This window comes from Natator depressus, chromosome 1 (genome assembly GCF_965152275.1).
Source record: "Natator depressus isolate rNatDep1 chromosome 1, rNatDep2.hap1, whole genome shotgun sequence".
Taxonomy (NCBI): Eukaryota; Metazoa; Chordata; order Testudines; family Cheloniidae; genus Natator; species Natator depressus.
The window spans coordinates 123,209,898-123,222,468 of NC_134234.1; the positions used below are offsets into that span (position 1 = coordinate 123,209,898).

The following is a 12,571-nucleotide window of genomic DNA, read 5'->3' on the forward strand; positions in this document are numbered from 1 at the left end:
GAATAACAAGGAAGAGGTCTCTCTTCTTTTGCTTTGTTTCTTGGGATCTTTGACTCATGTGATGGAGAGTTTGTACTATCCTATTGAGGATAATCTACATAGAAAATGATTTAGGCTTAGGTTTTTAAATATTCTTCTAAGAAAAGCATTTGTAATGTACTTCTCTAATTCATTTGAGTCCAAGCCTGAAGCTCTTTCTCAGGCAAAACTCCCATTTATATCAATGAGAATTTAGCTTGAATAAGGACTGCAAGATCAGATGCTACACCAGTGCAGGGAAATGCTCTGGCACAGTGAATGAGTCCTGACAAACCTCGACCAGGCATAATTCTCACACTGAAGACATCATTAAAGTCAATGGCACTATTGACATGAGTGAGAATTACTTGTATAAGTAAAGTTCTAAAGGGTCAGACTCTGAGTGACTTTTGATGTCCTCAACTCCAATAGGAGAAAAACAAAATCCTATAACCTGGTCTTTGTAAGGAAACAATGGAGGAAAGAATTTTCTACTTGACGCTATGTAATTTGTAAATCTGTTACTGATTTGGGATTTTAAATAGTTCATAAATTAAAAGAAACAACCGACTTTCCCATTCACCTTTAAGGACTTCATGAAAAATAATTTTTTACTTGTGATCAGGCTCCTTCAGACCTACTAGGCTCTTTCATGTCCCCAAATACTCAGCGTCCCTTACATTTCCATAGACCTTTTGGTTGCAACATGTATGCTTGCGTTCTGTGAGTCTAAGAGTCCTTAGAAGATTTTTTTTTAATTTTAAAAAATTAATGTGCAGCTGCAGTAAGCTGAATTTCTAAGCAAATTAACCTGGAGCATTTTTATAATGGTTTTCTTTTCCAAAATACCTAGGGGCGTTTGGCCTGTATTACTGGAGTAGTATGAGTACAGACACACATCTGATACTACTAAGATTTATTTTGTGTTTGTGTGTGGTCTGATAGCCTAGACATATCTAAAGGGACATTTTCCCCCTAAAATTGCCAAATAGTTTTGCTCTTCAGGCTGATTTTGTTTGCAAACCTTCTGCCTATACTTATTTTCATTCTTCAGAAGACAAAGTTATAAACCTATGCAAAAGCTGACATGGCACTGATGTTGAAATTAGAGTTATGTGACTAGCATGGGTAAAATTGTTATTCTGTCTTTTCACCTTACTTAACGTATGGCAAAACCTTGAGACTAAAGTCGTAGCGTCAAGAAGATAATCTACTACTATTACACTCTATATAAGAGGAGGGTATTATTACTATAATAGGCCTGATTCTCTTTTGTCCTACAACTTGTGCCATCATTTACACCAGTGGAAGCTGGATATTAAATATCCGAATCATCTTACACACAATTCACACTCACTTTTAAATAAAATTTTTGCAAAATAATTTGTTTGTCTTTAGGCAGCATGTTCCCCATCCAGCTAAATGAGGCCACATGTCTCTGAAACCCAAAGAAGCTGAGTTTTCTTTGTGAAATAAAAACAAATTTATTTGGGCATAAGCTTTCGTGGGCTAGAACCCACTTCATCTGATGCATGGAGTGGAAAATACAGGAGCAGGTATAAATACATGAAAAGATGTGATTTGCCTTACCAAGTGTGAGGTCAGTCTAACAAGATAATTCAATTGACAGCAGGATACCAAGGGAGGAAAAATGACTTTTGAAGTGGTAATGAGAGTGGCCCATTTCAGACAGTTGACAAGAAGGGGTGAGTAACAATAGGGGGAAATCAGTATTGGGGAAATTAGGTTTAGGTTTTGTAATGACCTAACCAATCCCAGTCTTTATTCAGGCCTAATCTGATGGTGTCCAGTTTGCATATTAATTCCAGTTCTGCAGTTTCACGCTGGAGCCTGTTTTTAAAGTTTTTTTGTTGAAGAATTGCCACTTTCAGGTCTGTTATTGAGTGACCAGGGAGACTGAAGTGTTCTCCTATTGGTTTTTGAATGTTATGATTCCTGATATAATATTTGTGTCCATTTATTCTTTTGCACAGAGACTGTCCAGTTTGGCCAATGTACATGGCAGAGGGGCATTGCTGGCACGTGACGGCATATATCACATTGGTAGATGTGCAGGTAAACGAGCCCATGATGGTGTGGCTGATGTGGTTAGGTCCTATGATGGTGTCCCTTGAATAGATATGTAAAGTTGGCATCAGGGTTTGGTTCCTGGGTTGGTATTTTTGTTGTGTGGTGTGTGGTTGCTGGTGAGTATTTGCTTCAGGTTGGGGGGGCTGTTTTTAAGCGAGGACTGGCCTGTCCCCCAAGGTCTGTGAGAGTGCGGGATTGATCTTCAGGATAGATTGTAGATCCTTGATGATGCGCTGGAGAGGTTTTAGTTGGGGGCTGTAGGTGACGGCTATTGGCGTTCTGTCAACTTTCTTTATTGGGCCTGTCTTGTTGTAGGTGACTTCTGGGTACCCTTCTGGCTCTGTCAATCTGTTTCTTCACTTCACTTTTGAGACTCTTTGGCTCAGTTAATGTGTAGCGAAGTTCACAACAAAGTCAGGTAGTAGCTGCTTTAAGTGGGTTTTTTAATCATCACTGAAGAAATGTGTCCTGCAAGTAAGAATGCTCTTCCTTCTTGAACGAGGCATTTAATTTTTCTACGAATTTCCCTGTTATTGCAAACGCAACATTTGTTCAAAAGGTTATGTAAGTTCTGTCTTTCAACTCCTTTGGTTTCTGAGCTTCAAAGAGCCACATCAAAATATCTAGAAACAGAACAAACGCCGACTGGAGTTTCCTTCAGCATCCAACAGCTGTCAAATGGTGCAGGTTGCCCAGTGGAATGCTGGGAAGTGCAGACAAATTCTTCCCTGACATACCCCTGTTAATACAGGAGGGAGGGGTGTCCCTTGAACATTGGATTTTTTTTTAAATGATACTTTCACGTCAAATTGGGGGAAACTGGCTGAAATTATTTCAAAGTAAAAACCTGCTCTTTGAAACATTTCATTTGGCTACTATTGTAAAACAAAAAGTGCCATGATACATAGGGGTGCTCACTTTCTCCAGACCTCCCTGGAGTGCACTCATGATTGGAGAAGTCATATTGATTTCAATCAGAGCAGAAGCAGACTGTAAGCCAGGGTGTTTTACTGGGGAGTGGCCTTCGAAAACAACTTTTTGGCTGATTTCAGTCTAAACTGGAGAATGACCTTTCAGTCAAGGATTTCGCTAAAATTAACGGAAAACACAAAGATATCTTCCACGACTTGTTTTACCTCTCATCTTTAATAGACAACATATTACCCATGCTACCCATTTCTGCCTGCCAGTGTGCTCAGCTCTAACAGACCTTTCTGATGAGGAAATATCCATCAACAGATGGGCTTTCAGATCATTTTCATTGTTGATTGTGATCTGAAACCTCCTGCAAAGTAGCATGCAAGAGAGTTTGTTTCAAGATGGTTGCACGCATATAGATGCCATGAGAGATAATCGTGAACATCTGCTAGACTCTTTCTGTTAACGTTTACCGCTGTACTTTGTGCTGCAGTTCAAGTATTCTGAAGTGAAAAAAAAACAACACATGCATCGACTTTTTTATTAACAACAGCATCAGCAGAATATGATAAGGAACAAAGGCATGTGTTTTCAGTGACTTTTTATTGTATTGTTCTTTTATGGTAGGTTGCCGCTATGTTGTCTTGTGCTGTTCTGTCTGTTGCTTCTCACAAAGTAAACAGGGTCGGGTAAGCTTGGTATTCAGGTAGGAGGCTGCAGAGGTGCTGCAGAAGTGATATTAGTGATCCACTAATAATAGGACTTTTTGAGAGTTGACAATCTGCTTAGCCCTGTAAAGAACATGGAAGTTAATGAGACGTACACTCTTCAGTGCCTAAATCACTTTTGAGAACAGGACTTAGGCTCCTAAATCACTCAGGTGCTTTTGAAAACTCTACTTTTAGAGTTAGATCCACAATGGGGGCTTAGACTCAGCATTGCAGCACCTAACTTTAGGGGCCATGCCTCCTGATGCAATCCACAGCCCCGAGTTAGATGCTCAGGCTCCCTATAAAGTGCCTGGGGGGAATTAGGCACCTAAAAGGGGAACTGCAAAAGCAAACATGCTGAGCCAGGAGCAACCTAAGCTAGCCGGTAGGAAACGCCAAGGCGAGAGATCAGTCCTAAAGTCCTGCCCTCAAAGGGAGTTATGTGACTAAGTTGGGGCCAGAGGGAGGTGCCTCCCTCTGCTTGGGATTTGTACTGTGAACCCTCTCCTGGAATTAGGTGCCTAAGCCCTTTCCCGCAAACAAAAAAAGGAGGAGGAGGTGCCCCCCCAACTTATAAACTTTAGCCCATCATTGGGGCATTCACCTGGCATGTGGGAGACACCTGTTCCAATCCCTTCTCCCCATCAGGCAGTGAGAGGCATTGAACCTAGAAGTCCCACATGCCAGGTGAGTGCCCTGACAAATGGGCTAAAGGTTATAAAGAGGGCACCGCATACTTCTTCTCGGACATTGTTTTTGGGGGCTTGATCCAGTTAGTGGCTTCTGCGAACACCCGCCAGATTGAGTCCCACAGCTGAGGGAAGCAAGAGAATGCCTACTTTGAGGATCCTGCAGGGAGTTAGGCATGAGATGGGCTCCTAGGCTGATGCCTCTATGCACATGCTCACTGGCAGATTTTTAGGTGCCATTGGGGACTTGATTGGCAGAAACTTAAATGCTTAGGGACTTGAATTGCCTCCAAAGTTTGGCAGCAGCTGCGCAGGGGTCTGAAATCTAAATTTTGGATTTGCATGCCTACAATGGCAATTAAGTGCCCAATCCTTTTGTGAATCTTGTCCTTAGTCTCTCTGTGCTTTGGTTCTCCAGAATAATGGTTAAAAGGGATGTTGTGAGGTTTAATGAATTAATGTTATGAATTCCTCAGGTAGTGTGATGATGGGGGCCATATAAGAAGATAGGTCTGCTAATTTACCCCATCACTTAGATCTGAGGGGCATTGACTCCTGTTGGTGCACTTTTCATCTGAGGTCTTTATAGGGCAGCACAGAGCAGGGAGCCAGTACTGTCAAATAATGGTTTTAATTACGGAGCGTACTAATATGAGAAAAGATAGAGGGAAAGAAAGGAAGGTTGAGCAGTGTGAGGAAAGTTATCCATTGTACTAGGTAAAGGCAAAGCCTCACCACTCACTACTAATTCAGAGCAGCATTGGTTGGGTATTTGGTAACCTAGATAACAGGAAATGTCTGATACTTAGTTATTTGGCTTGGTGTCACTATAAGTCATGCTAAGAAATAAGCACAACAATCTCAGGAATCCATTGTAAAATCAGTATGTGGGGATGATTATTCTTCTTAATTCACCACATTGCAAAATAACCACCTATTAGCTCCTGGCTTTCAAGAGAAAAAATCATGGGTTTAGATTACTATAGAAGCTTATCATTTTCTATAAATCAGCTCTGCACTGTACTAGCTGTAAGATACATACCGTCTGTGGCAACTCAGTGGCACAGAGCCGATTCTTCTTTGCACGTCAGCAACATGAGTTCAGAATCTCTCCTGTTGAAACTGTTCCACTTTGTATGAAATATGTAAGAGTCGCTGGGCAAAAGAGAGTGAGCATAACTCTATAGCCCAGTGGTTAGCATGTTCACCTGAAAAGGTGGGGACCCCAGTTCAAGTCTCTGCTCTAATGAATATTTAATGAGTTGTACAAAGGACAGCAGCTCCAACAGGAGACATTGAGAAGTACCTGCTCCAGTGGCTAGGGCACTCTCATGGGAGATGCAGGGTCAATTTCCTGCTCCATACTGAGTGGGGGAGGGGGGTTGAACTTGGGTTCCCACATTGTGGGTAAGGGCTCCAACCACTCCAATGGGGCTAAAGGTTATATAGGAGGCACTACCACCTCCTCCCCCTGCGTTCCATGCAGGACTCAATCGGCCAGATGTGCTCTAAGGAGGCAGTTGAGAATGTCTACCAGATTGGGCCTGCTGGGTGGGGGAATGCCTAGTTTGTGAATCCTGCAGGGACTTAGACATGAGTTAGGTGCCAAGCTGCTCACTGACATCAGAACTGAAAGGGCTCTGCACATGCTACTGACAGAAATGTAGAGGACTTTATCAGTGGAGACTCGGGTGCCTAAGGAGTAGCTACAGGGTTAGGCAGCAATAGAGTGTGGGTTTTGAGGATTTAAAATTTGGATTTAGTGCTTAAAATGGCAGCTGGGTGCTTAAATCCCTCTTGTGAAACCCACCCTAATCCTTCATATACATATGCATGTGAGTATCTTTAGCCACACATGCAGAACCTTCGCTACTTCCATCCTTGCTTGCCACAGTTCACTTCTGATTCAGGAAGAGCAGCAGTGGATTAAGGAGATTTGTGTTGTATGGGTGCAAACAGTTACTGTAGAAATGTCAGCTGCAAACAATAAATGGGTTAAAAATTGGCTTTAAAAGCTTTTATTAGTGTAGCCCACTGGTCGGCGGATCATAGGGGAAGGAATTCTCTGCTACCATCTATTGGTGAACTAAGGAAAGAGAGAATCAACAGACTTCATTTGCATGAGTGCCTCCTTTTTTGCCAGTTGTTTGGGTTAAAATTCTTTAAGGTTTGGATATAGTGGTAATGAAATGTTATCTTTATTGTGTCTCTAACAGGCAGCAGAACTGTACATAATATGACCTGACTGAGGGATTCACCAAACCAAAGTTTGCCATGTACAATGGACAGTAGAGCTTGAACATGGGTAAGGAAGAAGGCTTTTGTTTTGTAGGGAGGACTGAATTTCTTGTGGGAGGAACCCTTCTAAGTAGTGCTATATTTTATTGACTATGGATTATATGGTGGAGCCTTGGAACTTGGAACTGGTGTCATGTCAGAGATTATAGTAGCTCTCCTCTGAAACTGTAGAGGACAGCAACAGGTCTGAATGAACGCCAATGATGGCCCTTCTTTGCCCTCCATTCACAGAACTGAATTCACTCCGGAGGTCGGAGGTGGTGGGGGTTGGTGACGCCTTAGGACTGAGCTCAGCTGGTTTAGACATGGCAGTATTGTGGTCAGAGGTGACAGCATGGTGAGAGACAACTCAGCGGTGGCAGTAAGGTGTCTCTTCATGGAAGCCAGGCAGCGCTTCCTCCTAGTGGTTGAAGATGGACCTGCCCTGAGGACTCTGGGACTTCACTAAACAAATAAACGATCAGTGAATAGCACCAGAGGGGAAAAGTCATGGGGTGGGGAATGAGGTATCAAATGGGCATTTGTTCATCAGACGTTCACACTGGTAGATGTGGAAACTGAGGCAAAGATACCATAGGGGTGGATGCCCAAGAAATTGAGAGAGTGTACTTATATTTGTATAAACATATGGTTGATTTATTATCGTTATACTTCCTTAATCGTTTGTTGCTTTTCCCCTAGATATCATTTTTGTTATTTTTATACACAGACTCAGGCCTTGAGAGAATCCTATTAAGGGGTCCCAGGGGAGGTATTTAGTTTTTCCAGGAGGGGCTTGAGCCAGTGCATTTGTTAATTTTAGATGACTCCTTCCTCCAGACATTTGAACCCAGACCTTCTTGCCACTGACAACATCTGGCAGAAGGACTACATCAGTAAATTGTTAAAAATGCTTTTGTTTGTTTCATTGCAAAAGAAGCAAGCAAGTTCTGCTCAGACATATGTATTTGCCATATAAATAAACTTATAAATTTTGAGGAAATTATACAGCACTAACATAGCCACAACTAAACACAAAAAATGAGTGAAAATAAAAGCTGCAAACCCGGCTCCAATAAATCCTGTTATTTGTTTAAAAGAGCTGTGTGGTTTCCTCCCACCCTTCCTTTCACTGGAAATCATACATCAAAACCAAAGTAGACAATATAGATACTACCTATATGAATGCAAATTGGCTCAGTATAGGTATAGCTAATGCATACATTTCATGAGACGCAAATATACAGTTTGGCTGTTTGTTGTGAAAATACAGTTCAATTAGTCGGTTCAGCTGCATGATATGCAGTTCTTCCCTTTCTATGAGATATAATTAGGAACAAGATGTACTATCTGAGGGACTCATCCCTTTGAAGAACATGATAACTTTTGAATAAATAAAAGGGAGATGTAAAAGTTGCTATGGTACCCTCCTTCTCACTGTGGGGAGTTGAATATGCCTTTTTCTGACTGGTTATTTAATTTGCTCTCACATAACTAGGGGTGTACAAATCTCTCCAAACCCACTCTGATACTTTATCTCAATGGTCATTTAACCATCCAGCCAAATGATCAGCAAAGATAGTAGGTGACTGATCCTTTCACTGCTGCAGGCAGAAGGGAAAGCAACAACAAAATGTTAGGAAATGGTCCGCCGGGAAATGAAGTTGTAAAGAGAGGCTTCAGCTCTTGCTAGTCATACTCTGTCACTACTTCAGAAAATATCTAAAATAGTAGGCAAGGGCTGTGCAGCACGGCATATCACAAGGCCTCCTGATTTATGCCACAGTGCAGCACAGAGTTCTGCCACAGCATAGGCATTGGGCAGTAAAGCTAATTGGTTACAACAGCGTTTCTCAAATTAGGGTCTGCGAGGGTACTCCAGGGGGTCAGCGGGCCCCACTGATCAACTCTTTCTCCTTCTTCCCTCAACTCCTCTCCCTCCCTCCCAGTGCCTCCTGTACGCCACAGAACAGCTGTTCAGCAGCATGCAGGAGGCGCTGGGACGGAGGAGGAGGAGCGGGGAGGGGGTGGAATGAGGTGGGGAAGAGGAGGGGAAGGGGTGGAATGGGGACAGAAAGAGGTGAGGTAAGGTGCGGCCTTGGGAGAAGGGGGTGGAGTGGGGGCGGAGCCTGGGGCTGAGCAGGGCGGCTTGGTGGTCTGTGAAAAATTTTAAATCAAAATGGGGGTCCTTGGGTTAGTAAAGTTTGAGAACCACTGGGTTACAACATCATTTGACAACTTCCAGGTTCATAATCAGAAAAATGCACCACAGAGTGGAATTGTAACCAATGCACAATGTTTAATGGCACTGTCGGAGGCTTGGGAGGATCTTTTTTAGACCGGCAGAAGGTGTCAGCCTTCTGGGACTCCTGACTGGCTCAGGAATACAGCTTTACTCCTGCTGGGCTGCCTCCTGTAGGCTTCCACGTGCTCCCCACCAGACAGCACTTTCTGTCCTCCCATCCCTGAGTGGGGCTCCAGGAGTCCTTTTTGTCCGGAATCACAAATAATCTCTTTCTCCTTATCTGTCACTCAGTGCAAGAACAGGGGCAACGAACCCACTGTTTTCCACTCAGAAAGGCATTCAAAAAGAAATAAATAGGCCTGGAGGAAGAAGGTAAACTGACAAAGAATCAAGTGAAGGAGTGGGCAGGCAAATGGTCAGGCCTATGCATCTGAGCAATTCAGGTAGAAAATTGTGCAACATCTTTTTTTAGTCACCTAATCACATTATACAAGTTGCTTTAACAAAAGCACAGCATCATAGCACCACCAAAGGGCTGGGCTCAGCTAAGTGCGCTCTGCATGGGTAGAACTAGGGCAAGGGAACACAAATGTGTGTCACATGAATGTCCAGGAAGAAGGGACGTCACTGCACTCGTTAAAGTGGCAGCCCTACTGCTTGTAATCCCTTGACTTAAAACGAAACAAAACAAAACCAAACTTGCTGTAATGGGCTATAAATTACCCTGAGGTGACAAACCACTTGTACTGAAAAGACCAGCAGATGTGTGGATAAGAAAATCAGCTGGGTTAGCCTAGGGTGGCCCCTGTTCCCAGCCCCCTTACATAGTATTAGGCCCCAGCCCTGCATTATGATCCATGCAAACAGACTACTGTGCGGGTGTGAATTTCAGTATGATAAAGCATATGTGTACTGCTACAAAGAAGCTTGTTTGTTTGCAACAAAGGGAAGAAAAACTCAAAGCCCTGAAAGTGTCCACATAATAAACTGCATGAAGTGGCCTTCTAGTCCCCAACTAGGGTTGTCAGGTGTCCAGTTTTCAACCGAACACCCGGTAGAAAAGGCACCCTCCCCAACCCTCCCCAGCCTGGTGAAAATGAGCAGGTGAGTGAGGTTGGGGGAGAGCGAGCGACGGAGGGAGGGGGGATGGAGGGAGTGGGGCAGGGCCTCAGAGAAGGGGGCGGGGGGCAAGGGTGTTCGGTTTTGTTCAGTCAGAAAGTTGTCAATCCTATCCCCAACACAAGAGAAGAATAAAATATAAAAAGTGGATTCCAGATTTTCATGCCTACATTTTCAAGTGATTTTAGGTACCTCCACTGTGGGGAGGAGGGCCCAGCTGCAGACACCTGGCAGGGCTGGATGCTCAGGGAGAGCTGAGCACCCACGCACATGAAATCAGACCCCTTTAAGGTATCTCAAGTCGGGGACCAAAAAATTAAAACACCCCAAATTATTAATCACGTTTGAGAAATTTGGTTTTAAAATATAAAGTCAGTTGGAACTGGGGAGTCTAACAAAAGAACTCTTAAAGCAATCATTGTTCTTTAATCTGCTGTGTAAAAGAATACCACATTTTTAAATTAATGTTAAAGTCTCTTAAATTCCCTTGTATGCGTCTTTAAGAAAATAAATTATGATAAGATGATGAGACTGGCTACAATAGCATGTAGCTAATCTCCATTTGCTAGCAGAAAATATCTCCAACAGCCAGTGATGGGACACTAAATGGGGAGGGCTCTGAGTTACTACAGAGAATTCTTTCCCAGGTGCCTGGTTGTTGGGTGTTGCCAAAATGCCCCAGGACCAACTGATCACCATATCTGGGGTTGGGAAGGAATTTTCTCCTGTGTCAGATTGGCAGAGACCCTGGGGTTTTTTTTGCCTTCCTCTGAAGCATGGAGCATGGGTCACTTGCAGGTTTAAACTAGTGTCAATGATGGATGCTCTGTAACTTGAAGTCTTTAAATCATGATTTGAGGACTTCAGTAACTCAGCCAGAGGTTATGGGTCTATTACAGAAATAGGTGGGTGAGGGTCTGTGGCAATGTGCCATGTGGCAATGTGCAGGAAGTCAGATTAGATGACCATGATAGTCCCTTCTGGCCTTAAAGTCTATGAGTCTAAGATACTCAAATCTGTACCTTCAGTTATGGGATGACCATAGGAAGAACTTGGAAGGGTAACGCAACATCCTGTTGGTTTTTGTTTTTCCCACTACATACAGGGGGGCAGAATTGGGATCTGATTCACTTACTCATATAACAACATCATGGAAAAGAAATTGTCCTCAGAAGTATATTTGGGTTTGCAATAAGATTTGAAGTACCTCAGACGGTCTTAGCACAATAATTTGCATATCTTGAACACTTGATGTGGCAATAATTTGGCTACGATAGCAGTCAAGGGATTTTCTGAAATCTCTGAACCATCTATATTTCAGTTATAAAATGTCACACCTCTTAATTGGCATCATACATATTCTCACTCCCCCACCCCTCAAAACTGTATATGTGACACATTTTGGGCTAGTTCCTCAGACACCACAGAATGACTAATGCCTCATCACATGTAACCATAAGAATCAACTTCAACACTAGTAAGAAAACATCTTTTTTATTTCTTTAATCGATATTTTTAACAGCTTTGAATACATATGTCTAGATGCATGTGGAGAAATTCTGGTTTGCAAAGGATTTTGAGATTAAAAAATTTGGCTTCCTTCTGAATCAGAACAAACTCCCAAATGTAAAACTTATTCAGAAAGCTCCAAAAACAACAAATTGATCAAAATGTTTTGTTTCTATTTGACTTTTTATTTTATATTATAATATATAATATAATACATTACAAATTAAAAATGAAAAGTCATTTCAAAATTTCAAAATTGATTTATATTCCTGAAAAAAGTCAACATGACATTTTGACTTTGTGGTGACTTTTCTTTCTTTCTTTCTTTCTTTCTTTTGTTTTGTTTTCATTTGTTTTGGTTTTTTGGTTTTCTCCACAATGAAATTTCGGTAAAATCAACATTAGTTATAAAGCATTTCTATTTCAAAGGCACTTCACTGTCTCACAGAAAATGACTTCATCTGTGGTTTTTCTGACCAGCTCCATTTCCAAACAGTAATGTCAATTTACACTAACTGAGAAGCTAGTCCAACAATCTTAATCCTTGGTGTAACTACTTTGCCTTAAATAGACTTGTGCCAGGGATGAATTTCATCCTAAATATTTGACTACAATGTTTGCTTTCAAGAAGCATGCACATTAAATGATGTAGGAAGATATACAAAACACAGTTTGCAAGAATCAAGTGGGTTTTCCCGAGTCTGCTATCTAACAAAATGAGGTTAGAGAAAAAAAATATGACATAGTTTAGCTGAAGTTGGAACACATACAATAAAAGGCCAATATATGAACAGCAAGTCATTAATAAAATCTACAGTTGCTGAACATGCTAGAAGATGTAAAATATCGAGCAAAGATGAGACTTTCTCAGTCAAATCAATCCACCATTAAGGGTGAATTATCCCATTTGTCTACAAGAATGTGTCTACTATATGAAGAGAAAACCTAAGGACATGTACATGACTAGATGCTACGAGCCCGATCTTGCAATAAGG

The 12,571-nt window shown here is 42.0% G+C and overlaps 1 long non-coding RNA gene across 1 annotated transcript in view; it reads left to right on the plus strand.

Moving 5' to 3' along the window:
* LOC141982926 (uncharacterized) overlaps positions 1-7,088 on the plus strand; it is a 33,137-nt gene extending 26,049 nt beyond the window's left edge. Inside the window, exons 2-3 of the long non-coding RNA XR_012638245.1 lie at positions 6,643-6,731; positions 6,956-7,088. This is a non-coding gene — a long non-coding RNA (uncharacterized LOC141982926). The remainder of the gene's footprint in view (positions 1-6,642; positions 6,732-6,955) is intronic.
* The last annotated feature ends 5,483 nt before the right edge of the window (positions 7,089-12,571 follow it).